This window comes from Equus caballus, chromosome 1 (assembly GCF_041296265.1).
Source record: "Equus caballus isolate H_3958 breed thoroughbred chromosome 1, TB-T2T, whole genome shotgun sequence".
NCBI classification, from domain to species: Eukaryota; Metazoa; Chordata; class Mammalia; order Perissodactyla; family Equidae; genus Equus; species Equus caballus.
Window position 1 is genome coordinate 137,908,367 of NC_091684.1, and position 20,842 is coordinate 137,929,208.

Below are 20,842 nucleotides of genomic sequence, written 5' to 3' on the forward strand. Positions count from 1 at the left end.
GGGCTTCTCTCTCTCTGTACCCCCTGCCCTGTCCCTCTCGTCTACACAATGAGTAGGAGAAAGGATTCTCAAATCCAGCTCTGTTTGTGCTCAAACCCGACAATCTTGACAGTATAGGGTCGTTGGGGGCAGTTGTCTTCAGACCCCCTCCTCCTCTCGGTGCCTATCTCCAGCACCCATGGCCCCTGGTGGCCTGGGCCCTCTTGGTAAGCAGAGGCCTTCCCATTGGGAGGAAGGCAGCAGACAATAAACCCATTCAGACTGAAATTTTGTGGATTTAATGTATTCCTCATGCAGGCCGTGAGTGCAGTCTCAAAAGAGAAGATAGAACCTGAATGATATTTAAGAAAAATGGCCTAATTAGCTGTATGACTTTGGGTCACTTACTCAACCTGACTGAGCCCCAGTATCTTCATCTATACCATGGGAATAATACCACCTTCACTTTGTGGTTGTAATGATTAAATGTGGAAAATACCAGAACATTATAGGAATCCATATATTTAGACTCTCAGGTACGCCAAAAGAGAGCTCTGGGCTTTCTTTATTGACTTCCTTCTGCATCATGAGCCCCACCACACTGATTTAAGATTCCTGTATTTACCCATGGAGGAAGGGGCTGTCTTTCTTTGGTGAATGGTTTTTAACAAGGTTGCCAATGATAGTAATGGTAGTGAGAGTCTATGAAAAGATGTCAGGGATAACAGGACTCTGAGAGGCCTCTACTTCTAGCCCAACCCTAAAAGGAATCTGTGGGCAGACAAAGAAGGGACCTGGATTAGAACAGACTGTGTAGTTTAATCAAAGCTCCCCACACTATTGGTCTGTGTTTCTCTAAATTTCCACCAAAGAACTCTTTATAGTTGCAGAGAAGAATGGATACTGCCAAGAGGTTTAGATATGCATGTGAAATTGGCTTTCTACCAGTAGGAAATTTCTTAGAACACACTTGTGTTCTCATAAAAATTCTTGCAGATTCTTAATTCTATGCCAAAATATATATGTATTAAATTTAAAGTTAAAAAAAAAAAAAACACCTCATCTCCCCACTCCCATAAAATCTTCAAATTGGCACTTCCAGAAGATGCAGAGTGTTCAGCCTGCAGCTTCAGGCTCTGTCCGTATCTGCCACAGGTCCCCTTCCATGGCTGTGGAATCCCAGTTTGACAGCATGGCTGAGGAACTGGGATATGAATCTGACTGACTCCACCATCTTTCTTAGCCCCTGACACCCAACTTGTCCTACTCAACCGCTGTCCACACCACATCCACGGCATAAATAGGACACAGCCAGAGTGAGTAAGACCACAGACACACACATACAAACTGAAAAGCCTGAACCATTGTTTGGGGAGGAAATGGGGCTTGAAAGATCTGGGTGACATGGGTGCCATATTAGTCAGGGGTCTTAGGTGGTGAGCAACAGAAATTGACTCGGGGTAACTTACTCAGAAAGTACTTTATTGGAAACAGAGGCAACAGAGAACTGAAGGAAAAGCTGAAGCCCCAGGCTCCAGAAGAACAGGCAGGAAGGCAGTGCCAGGAGTCTGGGAAGCAGACAGCACAGGGTCGTAACCAGAACTAGGATGAATTGGCCTCAAACATTTTCTGTTTTTGTATCATGTGCTCAAGATTCAATTTCCTCGGAAACGTCTCTGATTGGCCTAACTTAGGTGACCTGGTCCATCCCTTGGCCAGGGATGGAGGAGTCCCTTGATGGGTAGTCCCACCAAGACTGCATGAAATGACAGACGGGTCAATTACTACAGCAAAATTGTGGTGCTGTCACCAGAAAAGTGGGCACTGAATGGTGGGCAGGAGCAAGTCAAAGCTCTTGACGACAGATCCTACAACTTGCCTCCACAGTCAGCCTGGCCCTCACCCCCCACTCTCAAGTCATCTCTAGGGAGGGTGTGCCATTGCCAGATCCCAGCATCAGCAGCTCTGCCAGATGTTCCTGTCTCAAGACACAGAGCCTTTCACCCTGAGCAAGAAGGTCCAGCATACAGTGCAAAGGCCCCAGGGGGAAGGAGCCCATCTGGAGAGACCGTCGTCCTCCGCGGGATGACCCACAGTCAGAATCAGAACCTTTCAATGGAATGGGTTTTAGTGAGAGAGGGGAGAGGACATGGTCACAAAGGGAGAACCCAGACAGAGAGGCCTGGGTTCCTGCAGGCAGAATGATCCCCATCACCATTTAGCCAAAGGCAGCTGCTGGCCTAGAGATCTTTGCTCTGAGAAGTCTCGAGGCAGGACTGGCTTGGCAGCCAGTCTTTTTTCCACAGTGCCAACAAAAGAGATATAAACAAGCAAAAAAACTCACAACAGCAACAGCTAGACAGGCAATGCACAAAGCACGCGTGTTATAAAACATTCAAGTCGTGCAGAACTATGTAAAGTAAAAAACAGTCTGTGAAATAACTCTGTCATTCCCCCAACTCTCCCAGATCTGTGCCCCGATCTACGGAATCTCCAGGTACCTCCCTCCCCTTCCCAGCTGACAGCAAGAGGAGCCGCTCAAGTCAAGGGACAGAGAAGACAGGGCAGGGAGATTCCAACCACTGTTCCAGACCTGAAGCCAGAGCTGAGGAGAAAGCACGGCTGTCTCGGACACATGCCAGTGTACCCGGCAGCTGTGCCCTGAGCACACCAGGCAAGTGAGGAAGTGCGGGAAAGAAAGGGAGGGAGGGAGATGGAGGGAGGGAGAGAAAGAAAATTAAAGTACCCCTTTATTCCCCCACCCCACCCATCTTCCTCCCTCCCAGAGGTGACAACTGTTACCAACATTCCTGGTTCCTTTTTCCTCACTCGTTTACTTATATAAGGCAGATAATCAGATGCAGAATGAACTGAGTGTTATTTTCCTGTAGGCATTTTATGAAAAGACAAGAGACACATTTTGCTCCTCCTTCTCTCAAGAATGCAAATCTGCTTGATGCTCTGGAGGACCAGGGCTGCCTGGTGTCCGCTCCACAGAAAGGAAACCCTACAGGGCGGGAGGTTGTATCCTTTCTTCTTGTTTCTCCAGCACATAGAGCAGAGCTTGGGGTATGGTAAGCACTCAGTAAATATATTTTTTTTAAAGATTTTATTTTTTCCTTTTTCTCCCCAAAGCCCCCCGGTACATAGTTGTACATTCTTAGTTGTGGGTCATTCTAGTTGTGGCATGTGGGACGCCGCCTCAGCGTGGTTTAATGAGCAGTGCCATGTCCGCGCCCAGGATTCAAACTGACGAAACACTGGGCCGCCTGCAGCGGAGCGCATGAACTTAACCACTCGGCCACGGGGCCAGCCCTCAGTAAATATTTTTGAATGAAGTAAATTTCTTCTGTCTCCTCAGATGTGGATGAGATTTCTACTTAACAATACCCTCTCCGTCTGATCTGATCAAGTTTGAGGGGCCTACTGTTCTTTCTCATCAGTGATTCCCAGCTGGAGACCGTGGCCTTGGCTGTGTACCCTGAGAGAGAGGAGCATATTATGGAGCTGGAAAAATAGGGCCAACCATGTTAGGTTTGCAGTCCAAGGACCTGCATTTGTGTTCCCACTCAGCCACTAGCTGTGGCGACGTGGAGAGATGCAGGGGATGCTATGGTGCGTCACCCAGAACCCCTCCAGGGCTGAAGCAGCCGGGCCCCCAGCAGTGAGAAGTGTTGAAGGCTGAGGGCTCTCAGCTGAGCCCCCAGGGGGAACTGCCCTTGACCAAAAGGACCACCTCTCTCAAGGTGACCTCCTGTCCCTTGGACAGCCCAAGGACTGCCTCCATGTAGGAATAGAAAGGCTCGGCCCCCTCTTGCCAACAGGCAACATCACTGCAGAGCCACCCCAACTCCAGAGCAACCTGTGGGATTGTTTGAGGCCTTTGTAGTGGTGCATCCCAGCCCAGCCTTTCTCTTTGCCCAGTCCTGCCTTCTCCTCTCCCCCGGGTTGCTGATCCCAAGAGGACTTCCCAGTAAACTCGCTGCAGGCCAGTCTGTCTCAGAGCCTGCTTCTTGGGGAAGTCACTATACAGCCAGAGGCCATAAGTGCTCTGTTCCCAGGCTCCTTGGCTATCCAACACAGGTATTAAAGAATATGGGCTTTGAAGTCAGACAGAACTAGATTTTAATCCTAGATTCACCACTTGCCAGCTCCGTGTTTTGGGGCAATTTATTCAATCTCTCTGAGACTTAGTTGCCTCATGGGTAAAATAGGGTATAGTAGACACCTCTAGTGTCCTGTGTCACATCCCCTCAGCCTTCCTCTGATATCAGCTGCAGCTGTGGGGGACAGTTTCCCACAAGCCCAGACTCCCCTGTGCTGGCGATGTCCCAGCATTTGTTCTTTACATTCTTCCCTTGGGAGGGGATGTCCCCAGGTCTCTGGACCTCTGCACGCTTCACTGATGTGTCTGGGTCCTGAACCTGGGTGGGATTTATTTCCCACCCTCTAGAGGGAATGCATCCTACTTGTCACTTCTTGCTCCTTTGGTCTCATTAACATGACATCATTGGTATGGTGAACTCCTGTGATGTTCTGTGGAATGTCCAGATGGGCTCGGTCCCTTCAGACCATGTTATGGGAGGAGGCGGGAGAGTAACATAGCTCTGATGCAAATGTGTCCTGTCATCTGCTCCATGTGAATGTGAGCTGATTTCATTCCCCTCTCGGACAGGGTAGAAAAGAAGGTAATAAACATCTCAATGGTCATGCGTCGTGTACCGGAGGCTGTGTTGATCTGCTCCAGCAAAGACACTGTACTTAGCACCATAGCAACAATGGGAGCCACTGCTCGGTTAAGTTTGTGGTAGTTCACTCTCATCAGCCATTTCATCCAGTTTTTGTAGGGGCCGGTGAAATAAATGGGAATACAACAGAGACCATCCCTGTATTCTTCCATCTTGGAAGGTGGCACCAATTCCTGCCATTCCCCCTGGGATAGTCTTGTGTTTGCTTTACTGTCGTGGCCAGAGAGAGGGAGCAGTTTTGAGACTTCAACTGGCCATCCTCACTACACTAGCTCATATTCCGTAGGTCAAGGAGCCAGTGCTGGGATCCTACCAGCTACCAAGTATGTCCATTCCAATCACATGCTCAGGCACAGGGAAGTAACCAGTGTGCACCCGTGGACCCAGGGAACTCACTGCGAGCTGGAGCAAGGCCAGGGCTCCAGTATTACCTGGCTCCCATACTCCCTCACTCCAGTGGGGGTGCGTATAATGGCCCTTTGGGTCACCAAATACCAATGTTAGTTCAGAGCCTGTAGTCAACAATTCTTCAAAGTCCTTGCTGTTCCCCCCTTCTCACGCTCAGTTACACAAATAAATGGCCATGGATTCCTTTCGAAAAGAGCTGGGGAAATACTACTGAATACAATTTCTGTGATGTTGCAGGTCCTTTAGTCAACGGCTTGGGTCCAGAAACAGGGTAAGGAATCATGACATTTTACTAGGGGCGGCTGCCTTTAGCAACCTGATCATCCATCCTTGATTTCTTTTGATTGTCTAAACTAAGCAATACATTGTTGGCTTCCCATCTATCTTGCCTCTGGGAACACTGTGTTCTTTTAACCATCTCCACAGCCCTCTGTGGGTCAGGCCCTCCTGACTGCCACTCTGATTTTGCTGCTCATTGCAATGATTGCACCCACCTGGGCTCTGAAGGTTAAGCACCACCACCTGACCTCTATTACTTTGGGAGTCTATAAACCCCATAAGTATCCCGGAGCCCAGTTCTGTAATAGCATCTCCTACTGTCAGTAAATCTGGTGCCTCCCTCACCAGCTCATTCTTTCTTGCTTTGATAGATAAAGTGTCTCCAGGGCACCCTCAGAGCAGAGCTGGCTGGTGGGTTTCTGGCCTTGTGTACTACAAACACTTTAGCATGCCCACTTCTCTGAGCCTTTTGATCTCTTCCTCCACTCTTTGCTACGGCAGTTCTGACATTTCTGCTTCACTTCATATGGACCATTGCTTTTCCCAAGCTTCTATCCATCTTTAAAGTGTGTTAGCACCATCTCCTGGGTTCCTTGCCAGGGTGTTAAAGGCTGTACCTGGGCGAGTACTTCCATACCAACGCCTGCTCTTATCCAACTTCACGTTCCTCTTCTCTTGATCTGGCCCCCTCAGGATTCAGTCTGTGGACACTTCCTGCCTGAATGATTAGCCAGATCCTGTAGGTCCTTTGGCGTCTAGTCTGTCTCCTCCCTTAGCAGGCCCAGCACAGTTGGGATTTGACTTGTTGTCCATCAGATAGAGAGGAGGTGAAGATGGGTTCTGTAGGAGACATGTGTGTGATCTTCCAGCTAAGGGGAGCTTCAGAGGGCCCCAAATGGAAGAAAGGAGGCCGGGCCTTTCTGTTCCTGCATCAGCCAGTCACTGGCTGCAGACTGCCCTCAGGGACTGGGCCTCGCCTTGGTGGAGGCAGCGACTTGTGGCCGAGGACAATTCCCAGGGAGAGAAGGAGCTGTGAGACATCAGTACCAATGTTCCCAACAGCCGAGAATGGGTGCGTGAGCCTCGAATGCAGATCCAGGAGGAGCACTGCTGTATCCACTGTGGTACTCATCTCTGTAACTCTCGTGAGAACTCAGTAACAAAACGTGCTAAGAGCTTAGCAATATGCCAGGTACACAATGTTTTTTAAAAGAGGTACCTCTTATTGTTGTCATTTATAATAATGATTATGGTTATGATTTGTGTAATAACATTAAGCTGAACCATATAAACTGTTGACAGTTAACCACATTTGACCTATAAATACAGAGATTTAGTGTGGTTCATCCTGGTAATTAATAAGAATAATTATTCTAATACCTGTTCTACATATCTTATAGGATTATTTGAGGATCAGCTAGAGATGAGCATATGTAAAAACTCTTTGTGAAGTGAAAAGTTCTGTTAAAATGTTGACACACTAGATTGTTGGTATTACCTATTTTTATTACTAATAGAATTCTAATAGAATGGCTATGTTCAGGCTTCCCCCACCAATGATAATAAACCATCTTATCGCCATTAAATACTCAAATTACGTTTTTCTTTGAACCCTACTGGCCCCCACGGGCACTCAGCCCCTGCAGCGTGTCCCGCACTAGTCCGGAGAGCCCCTCCTGCTGGGTTGTGCCAGCCCCAGAGCTTGCCCTTTATGTTCTTCCCCTCCAGCTTCCTCGGTAGGTCCCCACACCCTCTGTGACACCCACCCTGCCAGACATGGCCATCCTCTGTGGTAGCTGCCACCACTGAGCACACCACTGTGGAGTCCTCTTAGCCACTCATACCCAAACATGTCTGGGGCCCTGTTCTCAAAGCATCATACTTAACAGAACCCAGGCACAGCTTTAGCAGGAGCTGACAAAATTTGGGGATCGTGGAAGGAGAGTAAAACACGGTCATACCCACAACTTTGATCAATGTGGTTGTCCTCAGGGCCCACAGATCCCAGGCTGGTACCCAGGGCCACCTACCTGACCAGCCCCAGCTTGCTCCACATGGCAGGGTCCAGCGCAGGCCACCTCTGGGGTGGCTGGGAGCATGTCTTCCCTCATAGGGTAGACTCCACTTTCTTAAGACAGAAAGAAAGAGAAAGAGAGAACAAACTTCTCTACCAACCCAAAGGCCCACATCCTGAGTCCTCATTTTCTGCCCCAGTACAGTCTTCTTCCCGGATGACTGGCAGGGGAACTTTCCTTTGGCGGAATCTACCCCCCTCCTAAGGCCATGGTCTTGCTCTTTGTGAACAGCAGAACAATTACAGAAATACGGACTGGCCCAAGATCAGCGTCCAGGATATTCTGTGTCTATTATGTGTGTCCAGCCCAGCCTGGTCCCGGCTCTTTTGACAGTTTCTTTTCCAGGCGACAGTCATGTCCAAATGTGCTTTCTGTGGTCCTCTGGATTGGAGTTTCAAAAATCTTCCAAAACATCCATTCAAAGCGGCCACTGTTCCACACAGAAGAAGCAACAGTTTATCACCCAGTGCACTCCTGATTAAAACAGAACCAAGAAACCTTTCTCCGCCTCCCACACACCCAAAAGAGCACACTATTAGCCGAGTGCCAGCTACATGCAGCATGTACACAAGATCCCTGCTCCCATGAGCTTCCCAACCAGTAGGGGTAAAAGACATTAGCTCGTCAACCTATCAGCAGAGCCCTGGAGAAAGGGACAAGGGCCCGTCCGTACCATGGAAGGCTGGAACTAACGAAGCATGCTTTTCATGAGGTGCTGCTGGAGAATTACAGTCGGCAGCTTCTGAGATAGTGCCCACTGATCCTGCCTCCTGGTATTCACACCCATGTGTAATCCCCTCCTTGTTTGTGTGCATGTGTGTGGTGGTCGGGGTGGGGCTAGGGAGACAGCTGGACCTAACGCCTTCTTCTAACAAGTAGAATACAGCACAAGTGAGGGATGTCTCTTCCCAGATTAGGCTCTAGAAGCCTGGACTTCCAACTTGCTTGCACTCCCTTCCTTCTCATTACCTTCACTTTCATGCTCTAAGCTGCTGTGTTGGAGATGCCCATGTGGCCAGGACCCCAGAGGAACTAAGCCACCGGGTCCAGCAGCTCCTAAGGAACTGAATCCTGCCAACAGCTTCAAGAAGGAGGTTTGCATCTGATCCCAGCTGAGCCTTGAGCTGCCTACAAACCCTGCTGACCCCTTGGTGACAGCCTGGGAGAAGCCCTGAGCAGAGGACCCAGTCAGGCAGTGCCCAGGCTCCCGAGCGACAGAAACTGAGAGAGAACTCTTGTTGCAAGCCGCTAGGTTTTGGGGTAATTTGTTATGCAGCAGTAGATAATTAAGACAGGAATAATCTTCAAGATGTATCCCTAAGTAGAAAAATGAAAGCGTAGAAAAATGTGTATAGTATGTTATTATTTCTTTATAAAGGGGAAATATATCTATATTCCCATATGTGTGTGTGATCAATATATGTGTATCCATATATACATTTGCTTCTATATGCTTCTATATGCATAGCCTATCCCTAGAAGGATGCACATTGAATTTGTAATTTGGGTTGCTTCCAGGCAGAGGACTTGGTGGTTGGAGGAGGAAGAATTTTTGCTGTATACCTTTTATGTCTTTATTCTGTATCATGTGAAAGCATTAATGACTCAAAATAAGCCCAATATATTTTTAAAAGAATAAGTCACTAAACCACCCAGGAAAAAGAAAATGAAGATAAATTTTTTTAAAAAGCAATTAATTAAGCCCCAAACTGAGGAGCTGTGAGTGATTCGTCCCTGCCTCTCATTCCCCACATCCAAGTGCTGTCACCTCTACTTTCAGAATATCTCACATCTGTCCCACTTCTGTCTCTCCATCTTCACTCCACTACTCTGGACCAAGCACAGGCATCTTTTGCCCAGACCATTGCAGTAGCTTCCTAACCATTCTCCCCACTTCCAGCCATTCCTCCTTCCCTGATCATGGTCCATCCGGTTGCCGGAGGCATCTCTAAAAATTAAAAGTTGGATCGTGTCACTCCCCTTCTTCAATCTGGAGATTTTAGGACAAACTTTCACTTTCCCTTTTACCATATTTGGTATAGGAGATAGCTTCCAATTTTAGAAATACTTCTGAAAAAACAAAGGGAGAAGGGAACTAATATGTATTAGGTACTTATGTCAGACTTTACATATTTTATGCTGTTTACTCTTTATAACAGCCCTGTGGTTTGGGCACAATTATTGTCCCCATTTTACAGATGAGGAGAGTCGAGGTCAAGGAGGCTGCAGCGTACATCCACGGACATCACCTGCTCAGCGTCCCCTTCTCCTGGGAATCTCCTCCCCGCAGCTCTGTCTACCTGCTTATTGTAGGAGCAGCCAGGATCTGCAATTATGCTGCCTCCTGGCCACAGCTGATTGGTTCAAGGGCGGGCATCTGACCCTCTGGGCAGCAGACCACCCCCTGTCCTTCAGGGATCTTCCCCAACTGCTAACAGCTGCAGAGAGAGCCAGTGAGCCCCAACAGGAGGGGCCTTGACGGCCATCACTCTCAGCTGAGAAGAGGCTGAACTGTGGTGGTCAAAATGCCCTGGATTTGGACCAGGGAACCTGGCTGCTCCCCTTCTGCCCTGAAATCGAGTTTGTCACATTCTCTGCACCTCAGTACCCGTGTACTGGAAAATAATGGGGCGAGGACTGGTGGGGTGCTTCGGATTGGGGGAGAGGATCTCCAAGGACCCTAACTTGCTGTGTGACATTGGGAACTTTGTTCCCCACTCTCGGCCTCAGTTCCCTCAACTGTAAAACGAGAGTTGGAGATGGTAGTGGGGGGTGGGGAATGGGGGAGCAGATCTCTGGATGGACTTTCCAGTTCAAAAAATCACGGGGCCATCACCTCTGAGGCAAGAGGCTGCCTCCCTTCTCAAGGGGAGAGACGTCTTTTCCCTGGAGTTTTTGGCTGAGCCCCTCTTGGCCTCTTTAACAAGAGGATGGTAGACATTCTAATCCAGGACTCCTGACTCGCAAGGGGCCCATCTCACCCGGAACAAATGAACCACAGTGACGAAAACCATCTGTGGTGTGGTGGACACCCTGCCGGAGGCCCCTGAGCAGCCTGCCTCTTGCCAAGCCCCGAGCCCCCGCCCCCAGCCCTCTCAGCAGCCCCTCTCCCCTCAGACTTGATTAAAGGTTACATTTCCCATCATGCTCTTGGGCCTACCGCTCAGAGGTTACTAGCTGCTCTGAAGAGTTCTTTATACAACTCCACTTGGGCTCCCAGCCACCAAATTCTTCCTGCTCATGCATTACTTAGATTAGCTAAGGATGTTGGCATTTAGAGCCAACTCAAGCATTTGTCTCAGAAGGCGGCCGCGCGGCTGCCGCTGTTGTTTCCATGCCGCACTCCTCTGCGGGGACCGTTCTTTGTCACGTGAGCGGCTACACAGGCTCTCACTGTATCGGGAATGCTGCACATTGTGGCAGTTAGTGGGCTAGGAGTCCATCCCCCTGTGGCCCCTTGCATGCAGCAGCAGACTCCGGCCACTTTTGTGCCCCAGCTCCTCTGCCGATGACCCCCTCTGCTGCCACTCAGCTGAGACAGAGCACGTCCAGGGCCCTCCATCAACCAGTATGTCAAGAGGCCCTGGCATGTGAATGATGTTCGATGATTTATGACACTTTCACTTACTCTCCTCATACTTCTGTGGTTGCCATCTTACAGATGAGGAAACCAGGCCTCACAGAGGAAATCTTTGTCAGCTATAACGCAAAGCACAAAGTGCTAATTATTTTCACTAAGGAGCCAAATATCCTAATTTTGAGTCTAGGGCTTTTTCCATTGTACCACAGCTGCCTATTGTTTATTAAAAGGAAGCCAACTTTGTGGGCCGGCCCCGTGGCCGAGTGGTTAAATTCACGCGCTCCACTTCGGTGGCCTGTGGTTTTGCCAGTTTGGATCCTGGGTGCGGACATGGCACTGCTGTCAGGCCATGCTAAGGCGGTGTCCCACATGCCACAACTAGAAGGACTCACAACTAAAAATACACAACTATGTACCTGGGGGGCTTTGGAGAGGAAAAGGAAAAATAAAAATCTTTAAAAAAAAAAAAAGGAAGCCAACCTGAGGAACGGATGCCCCACCCAAGATGATCCATACCAGATGTCAGGGCAGAGCTCAGCAGCTATAACAATGAGAGCCTATAAAACTATGGCTTAGGGAGCAAAAGAGTTGATTTTTCTCTCACGTAATAGTCTATGATGGCTGGCAGCTCTGCTGCACTCAGTCTGTCAAGACCCAGGTTCCTTCCAAGTTTTTGCTCTGCCATCTGCAGAGCCCATTTATGATCTACACGACTGAAGCTAGTTTTGCAGCCACATCTGGGCTGCAGCTGGTGGGAAGAGAAAAGCAGAAGAGACATGCCCATGATCTTAAGGCCTGAGCCCCCAAAGGCCAGATATTATCACTCACATTCCACTGGAGAGAATTTGGTCACATGCCACCCTTAACCACAAGGGGGACTGGGAAATACAACCCTGCTATGTGCCCAGGAAGGATGGATTTGGCTGGGTAACTAGTAGAATCTCTCACACAAAGCTTTGAAAATCTCCAACTGTTCTTCATACTGCCCTTCACCCGCCCCCCCCCCCCCAAGAAAATAACTCTCTCTTTCTCACTAACCTCTCCTTGTACCTGAAAACCAACCATTTAAGGGCCACCTTTGGGTTTTGAAGGCCCTTTGGTCTTCTAGTCATCATTATTTAAATGTTTTTTCATTCTTTTAATTCCCATCCATCCTTTATACTGAGCACCTAACAGTATCATCTTTAATCCTCAAAATACCCCATTAAGAGAGTGTCATTATCCACTTTTTATAAGTGAGGAAATTGAGACTCTGGAAAATCGAGGGTCTGATCCCAGGTAGAGTCAGAAATCGAACCCGCTTTTGTCTGACTCCAAAGCCCAGACTCTTCTTGCCACAGCCTAGTGACGCCAGACTGCTGTATTTTCTTTGTCGCTACAGCTTTTCTTCTTATCTGGAAAACGTTCTGAAGGTTGGTGCTGGGAGACCAGAGGAGACAGGCAGGCGAGGGGTCAAGGCCTCTTTCTAGACCTCCTGCCTTGCCGCGGGAAGAGCGGGGGCCCTCAGGATGGTAGCATCGTGGGAGCATCTTTTATTTCAGGACTGTGCTGCAGCTGCCACCCAGAAACTCTCCAGGGCTGTGACGCAGACTCTTCACATTAAAAAACAATTCTTAACAAAACCAAAACATATGTTTTGGTTCCAGAAATTGTTTTATAGGAAAGGGGAATCTAATAAGAAAAGCGTTTTTCAAAATCGTTGGAAAAGCCCACTTCTCTTATAACCCATGGACCAACATGGCCCTCAGCCCATGTCCATTGTGTTTTTGGACAATCTTGCAATTAACTTCTGGGATGTCGATGCTGGGCTCAATGGGCAGGAGGAGGGGGCGTGTGTTTAATGTCGTCCTGTGACAAACTTATTCTCTGCCTGCATCAGTCAGCACAGGCAGAGAGTCCCCAATTCCAGACTAGAGGGAACTTAAGAGTCATCTAGAATGAGACCCACCCACGCAGCACTGCCATTTTTTTCTCACTGTATACACCCCACCCTTGGGCTCATTGATGTCTCTCACCTTGGGCTCATTCATTCCCAAGTCACCACTGTAACTCTGGGCTGCCTCTGAGGCCTCAACATTTTTCTTTCAACTGAACTGACATCTTTTTCCTGAAAACATTCATCTGCTGGCCCTTGTGTTCCTTCTCACACCATCTAAAGCAAATCTAATTCCTCTCCCATGTGACAGCTCTTTATATACCTAAAGTGATAGCCCTGTCTTCCAGAGGCTTCTCTCTCTCGAGGTGAACATCCCAGGTCTTTTAACCTTTTCCTAGATAAGAGCTCTGAGTTTCCTAACCTCACAAGCAGCTTCTCTCTACTCACTTTCCATTTTGTCCATCTTGTTTATATTGGTCAGGAATCTCTCAGTAGCTGGTGATAGAAATCCAATTCAAATCAAAGTGAGACTAATAAATAAGGGAGGGGGGTTTGAGAATATTTTGGCTCACAAAGCTGAAAATTCCAGAAAATAGATCTGTGCCTTCAGGCGTGGCTGGATCCAGGAGCTCAAACAATGTTATCAGGACTCAGTTTCACTTCGTTCATCTCTTAACTATGCTTTCTTATGTCTCAAATATAAGCTTTTAACTGCAGTTCTTCTTCAAAACTCTTGGCTAACATTCTTCCAGTTTTGCTGTCTCAGTGGAATGGCTGCATTTCTTTCCCCAAGGTTGCAACAGAAGTCCCAGGCCTGGGTTGCTTGTGTTTCCTTGAAATCAGAGGATAAGATGGATCCCTCAGAGGATAAGAGGTTGAGAGTGGGGAAGGAAGATGCCTCAAAGGAAAATCTCATTGCTATTATCGGAAAAAGAGGAGTAAATGTTGGGCAGAGAAAAACCAATGAAAACAGGTACCCACTCCATCACTTTCCCTGTCTCAGCTACATGGGTTTCACTGTCTTATCTTTCTATCCCCCAGAGTGCTCTGCACAGTGGAGCTCAAGATTGCTTGCTGAATGCACAAGTCCTGCTCAGAGAAGGCCTGCCCTCGCATAACAGGGGAAATTACCCCAACAGGAGGCAAGTCACACAATGAATTATGGAATGCTCGCTCTGTGCCCAGGCACCGCTCTAGATGAATGAGCAAAACAGACAAAGCTCCTGCCCCCAAGGACTTTCCCTTCGAGTGGGGGGTGGGAGGGAAGACAATAACAGTAACAAGCAAATGAACAAGTAAGTATGTAAAATGGCAGGTGACATGAAATTCTAACACGGGCACAACATGGTGAACCTTGAAGATGTTATGCTGAGTGAGATAAGCCAGACTCAAAAGGACAAATACTGAGTGATTCCACTCACATGAGGGACCTGGAGGAGTCAGATTCTGAGAGACAGAAAGTAGAACGGTGGTTGCCAGGGGCTGGAGGAGGGTCTGGGGAGCTAGTGTTTATGGGTGCCGGGTTTCAATTGGGGAAGACAAAAAAGTTCTGGAGATGGATGGTGGTGATGGTTGCACAACCATGGGAAGGTACTTAATGCCATCAAATTGTAGACTTTAAAATGGTTAAAATGGTAAATTTCACATTATGTACATTTTACCACATGCGCACGTGCACACACACACACACAAAGGCAGGTGATCACAGATGCTATGAAGAAACAAAAGTAGGGCCTGCCCTGGTGGCCTAGTGGTTAAGTTTGGTGCACCCCACTTCTGTGGACTGGGTTTGGTTCCAGGGCACAGACCTACACCATTCGTCTGTCAGTGGCCATGCTGTGGTGGTGGCTCACATACAAAATAGAGGAAGATTGGCAACAGATGTTAGCTCAGGGCCACTCTTCCTCAGCACAAAAAAAGAAGACAAAGAAGAAGAAGAAAAAGAAGAAACAAAAGCAGAGGAAGGGGAATAGGAAATGCTCTGGAGAAGATGGGAAATGTTCTTTTAGACAGAAGGTCAGGAAAGGTCTTTATGATCAGCTGACATTGAAGCAGAGTTCTGAATGAGGCAGAGGGGTGACCAGTTGACTGTGGGGTACAGGACTAACATGCCAGGCAGAGGCAACAGTGAATGCAATGGCCCTGTGGCAGCAGTGATGGGCTTGGTGAGACCTGTGAGGAGGCTGATGTGGTGGGAACCCTGAGAATGGAAGTGCAGCAGGCACCATGGTCCTGGGGCGGCAGGGGCCAGATCTCACAGAGCCTTGAAGGCCATGGCAAGAGCCTCGGGTTTTACTTTAAGGAATTGGGAAGCCATGGGAAGGCTTGAGTAGCATCATATTACTTCCTCCCACTTTTGTTTTGTTTTCTTTTTAATTTCAAGCATATGTAAAAGCAGGGAAAGTAGGATAGCATATACCTATCACCTGGATTTAACAATTATTAACATTTTGCCATATTTGCTTCATCTTTTTTTTTTTTGCTGAGTTTTTGAAAGCAAATTTTCAGACATCATGACATTTCATCAAAATTAAATACACATCTCTAGAAAATAAAGATGTTTCCTACATAACCATGATACCATGTTCATTCCTAATGAAACGAATGACTCTTTAATGCTTGTATTCGAATTTCTCAAATTGTCCCAAAATGTCTTTTAACAGTTGGTCTGTTTAATTCAGGGTCACACATTGCATTTTTTCGTATGTCTCCTGAACACTTGGAATCTCGGGCAGTCTCCCACCCCATTCCCCGCCCCCTTTTTTCATGCTCTATCAGAGAGGTAGGGCATGTCCTGTGGAATGTCCACATTCTGGTATTGTGACTTACGTGTTTAAAGGACCCCTCTTGCTTGTGTGTGGACAATAGACTGTTAATGGACAAGGTGGAAGCCAGGAGACAGACTTGGGGGCATTGCCACAAGAACAAACTTTAAGCCCTCAAGGACAAGGGTACAAGAATGGAAACAATAGAGGAAAAGAGCTGTTGACAAGTTTGGAGGATGAGAAGCTGATGGAGGAATCCAGTCTGTGTTACCAGAATAGACAAAGCTGACTCTTAAGAGACTGTGCATCGGTGATACCATGAGAAGCAGGCCGGTTTCCCTGCAGAAATCCAGAAAGGCTCAGTGACTGGAGGTACCAGGTAATGCAGAAGGCTACTAGGAAGCTAGAAACAAGAGGCTTGGTTGATAATGACACTTCGAGAATTCTCTCCCTGCTCTGTCCCTACAGGGAGGCCCACCAGCTGACGGTCTTCTCTGTGGATACAGGACTTCCAGCAAGCTTTTCAGGGTCTCACTGTTTAATAAGAATAGACCAAGATTACCAGAAATTCGAGGAAAGTCTGCAACATTAAAGACAGAATAAAACAACCAGAAAATAGGACTCTGGAGGAAAGAAGGACAATGCAGAGAGCAGAATAAAACTGATGATTAAAGTCCCATCCATACTTAACATCCTCAGGAGAGTAAGAGAAGACACTGTGAATGTACAAAGAGAGCATAATGCTACAGAAAGCAACAGAGAACAAGACAGCTTTGAGAAATCAAAAGTATGGTAATAATTTAAGTAGAAGGGTTGGAAAATATAGTCTAGGAAATTGCTCCAAAAGTAAATTAAAAAGATAAAGGAAGAAAATAGAAAAAAAATTTTAACTGAGGGATCAATCCAAGAGATCTAAAAGTCAATGAATTGGATATTCAGAAAGAAAGAACAAAGAAAATGGAGGGGAGGAAATTATGAAGTAAATATCACAAAGAAATTTCTGAGAACTGAAGGCTGTGAATGTCCAAACTGAAAGAGTGCACATCACGCTGAAATTTCAGAACATTAAGAGTAAAAAGAAGATCATAAAAACTTCTAGAGAAGAAAAAACAGATTGCATACAAAAAATTCAGAATCAAAAAAGCATCAGATTTCTACCAACCTGTATGCTTCAAAATATTGAGAAAAGAATGATTTCCAGTCTATAATTATACACCCTGCAAAATTGTCATTCAAGAGTGATGGTAGATTAAAGACATTTTCAGATATACCAAATTTAAGAATTTTACCTCCCATGTAGCCTTTCTCAGGAAGCTACTGTAGGGAGAGGGAGACTTTTCCTCTACCTAATGTGGGTTCGTCTGGCCGGAGAATGAATTAAATTCACATGAGACAGAATAGCAAGAGAAAATTAAACAAAGCTTTATGAGGACCATGGCCCGGGGCCTTTCTTCCCAAAGGAAGAAAGGGCACTGAAGAAGTGGGGTGCACATAGTGGTTATATACCCCCAAACAGGGTGTTTCACATGTGATTGAAATGTCCCTCCCACAATACTCACAAGATTGCCCTGTCGGCACAGCACTTGATGGACACAGCAGGTAGTGGGTCTGCTATCTCAGAGGGCGTAGCTGGAGGCAAGTATGTTGTCTTGAGCTGGGTGGTCACAGGTGAGCACAGCAATCAGTTCCTAGCCTAAGGAAAGATGCTTAATCCTTAAAGAAATGCCAAAGTTGGGAGGGGGAGGGAAGTCAGTTACAGGAGGTTACCAGAAACAGGAATAAGATTATTATGCAGATTTAAGTCCTTGCCTTTGGCATTGATTAAGAGTTTCTAGAGAGAAGGTCATCTCCTTTCTTCTTCCTGGTACAGAGAGGGAGGCACCTTTACAGATAGAGATTTCCTTTACAATGTAAATGTCTCCTAACAAAGGGCAAGCAAGTTCCACCCCTCAGAGCCTCCTTCCCTGTCCCAGTTTATCAAAAGCAATCAGCCTCAAATAATCCTCATGCCAAAAAGACATATCTTGGGGTGGCCAAATCCACTCCCCACACTACCAAAGGATGTGCTCCAGCAAAATGAAGAAGTAAGTCAGAGAAGAAGACATAGGATCTGGGAAAAAGACATCCAACACTGAAAAGAGATCAAGTGGATTTCCAAGACAACAGAGAAAGGAAGTACTAGGATAAGAGCTGAGCCCAAGCCCAGGGAGTACGCAGTCCACATTGGAGTAGGAGGCTGAAGGATTTAGGAGAGGCTTTAGTAAAAGAATAGTACTGAAAAAAAGGCATGGATACACTACCTGTTTAACCATGTAGAAAATTGTCTGAGAGACACTGTTGAAGGTCAAAGAAATGATGCAAATGAAAAAAAGAATGAGGTAATTATCAATTCCAGGTAAAAACAAAAGCTGTATGGGAAAGGAAACGTCACATGGAATACTACTTGACTCATCAGAGAACAGGATTTACTCAGTCATAATAATGCAAACACTGAATATTGATTTAACTGATAATTGCAATATAACTCTAGTAGGATGATTTAGGAGGATAAACAACTGCAGAGAGGGTAGCTATTTAAGGAAATTAAACTATAATCTGCCAGAATTAAAAATGAATGGGTAATGCCTAAAATTACAAATTAAGAAAAGAAATAGAAGTTTGAGCAATTAGAACAGGTGTCAACAAACTACATTGCACAGGCCAAATCCATTTTTGTAAATAAATCTGTTATTGTAAATAAAGTTGCACTGCATGCCCACAGCCGCTCGATTACATTTTGCCTGTGGCTGCTTTCCAGCTACAAGGAGAGGCGTGTAGTTCCAACAAAGACTGTCTGGCCCACAGAGCTGAAAATATTTATTATCTGGCCCTTTACAGAAAAAGTTTGCTGCCCCCTGATTTAGAATAAATGAGACAAATACATAAAGAAGTAGCCAAAAGGGTTAAAAGTGGTTATTCTGGGATGCTTTCTTTTTGTTATAAGATTCCAAATATTGGCTGACTTTTAAAATTAGGTGCATCACTGGTGGCCCAGTGGTGTAGTAGTAAAGTTCGGGCGCTCTGCTTCATTGGCCCGAGGTTTGCAGGTTTGGATCCTGGGCGTGGACCTACACACTGCTCATCAAGCCATGCTGTGGCAGCATCCCACATACAAAATAGAGGAAGACTGACACAGATGTTGGCTCAGGGCCAATCTTCCTTGAGCAAAAAGAGGAAGATTGGCAAAGGTGTTAGCTCGGGGCCAATTTTCCTCACTGCCCTGCCCGCAAAAAAATTATGTGCATTACTACTTTCGATAAAAATTAAAAAATCATTGTTTGTAAGGAGTTGTCCTGATGCCCCTGGAGGGACAAAGGCACTGGGCTGACATCAGGGTTCACACCTGCCTTGCCCTGCTGCCTCCTGCTCTTTGCCAGCTGTCTACCATCCCGTCTAAATGGAGCTGAGTGACTCAGAGCTGCATGGCCAGAGTTTCCCAGGGACTGGACCCAGGACCCTGTGTATCAGACTTGGGAGGAGCCACTCTGGGCCAGCCTCCTGCCCCAAGCCATCATTCCATGTCATCAATCTCATCAATGAGTGGCAGCAGAATAGCAGAGTGGTTTAAGAAGTTTGAGCACTACTGTTAGACAACCTAGCTTCATGAAATCTAGGCTTTCCCTCTAATTAGCTATGACCTAGGCAACTTATTTAATTTCTCTGTGCCTCAGTTTTGTCACTGATAAATGGGGCTAATAATGTCTCCTTTTAGGGTTGTGGGGAGCTTAATCCAACTAATACATGTGAAAACACTTCACTCGGTGGCAGGTACATAGAAGCCTAATGAACGTTAGTTGTTAGTATTCCCATTTTCACAGATGACACAAGTGAGGTCCAGAGAGGGAAAGTGGCATGCACAATGTCACACAGCAGATTAGAGGTGAGCTAGGCCTAGTGCCTGGGACTCTTCTGTCTCAGCGCCCTACTCTCTCCTTGCACCGCTCCAAGTTGCTTACACACGCATGAAGCGCCTCTGGAAAGATCCACAACAAATGAACAACAGTGGTTACCTGCGGGCAGGTAGAGACTGGGAGGATGGGGGACAGAGTGGAAGAGAGACCTTATTTTTACTTTCAAATTTTCAAACCATGTGACTGTAATATTAACACAAAACAAGGAAAGAAATAGATGGATTAATTAAATAAATGAGGTGAATAATCTCTTTCTCAGGGTGGAGATCCAGTAAGATAACAGAAGTGAAAGTCTTTTCTACACTAAAATGATATCTAGATGTAAAGGGTTATTACTAGTAATTATGTTGCTTTTTAGTAAAAGCAAACTTTGCTACAGATTTGTGGAACAGACTGTAGGAAGGGGCGTAAATTTCGTTACGCCCCTTCATTAGCTCGGGTCTCCTCCTTGAAGACAGAATAGGTTTCCCTGGCCACAAGTGAAGCCATCTTGGAGAGCAATGGAAATTTCCATCTTGGCACCTTGCAAATGCAAGGCCCCCTCCCCCCAAACTGGCTCTCCTAAGCCCAACGCTTTGCATCCAGGCCCCCAGTTGGACAACTCTTGTGGAAAACATGATTAAGGCTGCAAAAGTGGGGGTTTTATTGAGGATGACAGTGAGGGCCACAGTTTGTTTTTCAAGGGAGGGAACTAAGTGTCAGAAATAGCTGAGCCCGAGCTGGCAGGCGGCTGGCAGAGAGCGGGACGCTCCAGGGCAACGCTCCCAGGCCATGTTGACTTTGGACGGGCTGCCTGAGCATTGTAAACAATTGCAGAAATGATTTCCTACCCTGGCAAAAGTCTTGTTTGGACAAGGGCCCCCTCCCCCTCCTTTAAAAGGCAGTTTTATCATTTGTTTGCAAAAATGCTCAATCCCCTCTTTCTTTTCTTGTTCCCTCTGTGGCTCTGGTCTCCCCCAGAGCCAGATGAAAAATCTTTGTGTTTCTTTAATGTTAACCAAACCCCCACTCCTCCTTTTTTAAACTGTTCCAGGTCTGTTGGACAAATACTCCCGGGTAACAGGACTTACAAGGGTCTGTTAAGAATTTTGTTAGGCTGGAGTCTTTAGCCAGAGTGACTTACAAAATTTTTTCTCCTTGTTTCTTACATTTTAAACTCCTAGCACAATAAAATCTGCACAC

General features: G+C 46.7%; 1 long non-coding RNA gene across 6 annotated transcripts in view; it reads right to left on the reverse strand.

Annotated features, from left to right (window-relative positions):
• Positions 1 to 2,760: 2,760 nt before the first annotated feature.
• LOC111776026 (uncharacterized) overlaps positions 2,761 to 20,842 on the reverse strand; it is a 39,439-nt gene continuing 21,357 nt past the window's right edge. For 5 of the 6 annotated variants that reach the window (XR_011439692.1, XR_002812069.2, XR_011439693.1 and 2 more), the window contains 2 exons: positions 17,270 to 17,403; positions 2,761 to 7,919 (listed from right to left, as the gene is read on the reverse strand). This is a non-coding gene — a long non-coding RNA (uncharacterized lncRNA). Of the gene's footprint in view, positions 7,920 to 17,269; positions 20,454 to 20,842 lie in introns of all 6 variants that reach the window. The other variant, XR_011439694.1, reaches the window with a different exon arrangement.